Source organism: Triticum urartu, unplaced genomic scaffold (assembly GCF_003073215.2).
Source record: "Triticum urartu cultivar G1812 unplaced genomic scaffold, Tu2.1 TuUngrouped_contig_5745, whole genome shotgun sequence".
NCBI lineage: Eukaryota > Viridiplantae > Streptophyta > Magnoliopsida > Poales > Poaceae > Triticum > Triticum urartu.
Window position 1 is genome coordinate 2524 of NW_024116445.1, and position 2523 is coordinate 5046.

A 2523-nucleotide genomic window follows, 5' to 3' on the forward strand; every position below is an offset into this window, starting at 1 on the left:
GCTCAGAGATTGGAACCGGTGGCGAGAGGAAGAAGAAGTTCTGGTGCGTCTCTCTAAGAGGAGCGACCTTCCTTTTATAGGCGCAAGAGAAGGAGGCGAGAGGCTGCGCCGGGAGCTGAAGGGAACAAGGGAGATGAAACGAACAGGCGGCAGCCGAAGGGTGCAGCGTTCGTATTCAATATCCACTACAGCAAAAAATTTCCAGCTCCCGAGCAACCTTTCGTATACCCGTAGTGCATGGAAAAAATTTAGACATCGGCTCGGCTCATTCCCTCAACCTGCGACACGTCGTGACGAGGCGAGGCGTGGCGTGGCGAGGCGGGCAGCGGAGGAGGGGCGCGCGTGGATGTCCCTCTTGTTCTCATGCTCATACAAGTGGGGAAAGAACCTCCCTTATAAGGAGGTCCAACTCTCACTAAACTAGCGATGTGGGACTAAACTTTAGTAGTATCCCTTTCCTTGCACGAATGGGCTAAGTGGGCCTCTAGGATTTATTTAGGAATTTCTGAAATAGTTATTGGGTTGTCCCAAAATAGACTAAATTCCAGCAATCCCCCACCAGATCCCAGAGGCACACAGAAATTTGCCTTTGGTTCCAAAACACTGTTTTATATACCGGTATTGCAGTGGAGACTGTTAAGTTGAACTTCCACCTAGAACTCTATGCTACACTAGTAAGCAACTTGAACAGTGGACTGGGCCTTGAACTGCCAGTTTTCTGCGAATCTAGCTTCACACAAAGCCTTGACCGATACTAAGCTACCGTGGGTCTTCCCCGCGGGTGGAGCTTATGCGTCATACTCCGTGACCTTTCATGAGTTTACTAGAGAGAACCCTACTCTCATAGATTGTGATGTTTGACAATCAGACTCATATAGGCGTGTTCTTCAAAAGATGTTCTGCAGGACAACATCTCTGCTTAAATGATCCATTTAGAACACATTAAGATATACATCAACCTGCCATGCAGATTTAGGAGAGTATTGCATCTTCATGGAGTGGTATTGTTAACAGTAAGGATACTCTCCTCTCAGTTGACCAACAGCCTGTCTTCCACATCTAATTCACGGGATCTCCGATCACATAGACTAGGTTACCACTGTGAACAACTCATATTGTGGGTCTCATACCCATCTCCCTCGGTGCATTATCTATCACATTACGTGATAGAACCTTAGTAAAAGGATCTGCCAGATTTTTAGACGTCTGGATATAATCCATTGCAATAACTCCGGAGTTTTTCATTTTCCTGACAGACTTTAACCTTCTCTAAACGTGTCTTGATGACTTCATGTTATCCTTTGAGCTGCTCACTTTCGTGATCACAGTTTGATTGTCGCAGTTCATAAGGATACTCGGTACATGTTTCTCAACAACCGGCAAGTCATTCAAGAGCCGACGAATCCAATCTACTTCAACCATAGTTGTATCTAGTGTTGTGAGTTCTGCTTCCATTGTTGACTTCATTAAGATGGTCTGCTTGCAAGACTTCCAAGAAACAGTGCCACCTCCATGAGTGAATACATATCCGCTCGTGGCCTTTATCTCATCAGCATCTGAGATCCAGTTTGAGTCACTATACCCTTCAAGCACCTTTGGGTGCCCAGTGTAGTGAATTCCATAATTCGCAGTGCCTTTCAAATAACGCAAAACTCTCTCTAGAGCTTTCCAATGCACATCTCCTGGTTTTGAGACAAACCGACTTAGTTTGCTAACAGCAAAAGAGATGTCAGGTCTTGTAGCACTGGCTAAGTACATAAGCGAGCCAATAATCTGAGAATACTTCAATTGATCTCTAGCAATTCTTTGATTCTTTCGAAGTAGCACACTAGCATCATATGGTGTTGGATCGGGCTTGCAGTCACTATAGCCAAAGCAACTCAAGATCTTTTCTACATACTAAGATTGAAGCAATGTAATCCCACCATCATTGTCTCTCAACAACTTGATGTTCAGAATGACATCAGCCACTCCTAAATCCTTCATCTCAAAACAGCGAGATAGGAAATCATTGACCTCCTTAATAACATTCAGATTTGTTCCAACAATCAGTATGTCATCAACATACAAGCAAAGGATAACTCCCTCGCCCCCACCATGGCGATAGTACACACATTTGCCAGCTTCATTTACAACAAAGCATGCAGCTGTTAAAGTTCTTTCAAACTTCTCATGCCACTGCTTGGGTGCTTGCTTGAGTCCATACAAATACTTCGACAACTTGCACACTTTTCCTTCCTGACCATCTAATACAAACCCATCTGGTTGTTCCATATAAATTTCCTCGTCCAACTCTCCATTTAGGAAAGCAGTCTTAACATCCATTTGGTGAACGATAAGACCATGTGAGGCAGCTAGTGAAAGTAGAACTCGAGTAATGGTCAGTCAAGCCACAGGTGAGTAAGTATCAAAGAAGTCTTCACCTTCCTTTTGGGCATAACCCTTAGCCACGAGTCGAGCCTTGTACTTTTCAATAGTACCATCGGGTCTAAGCTTCTTCTTGAATACCCATTTGCATCCTAT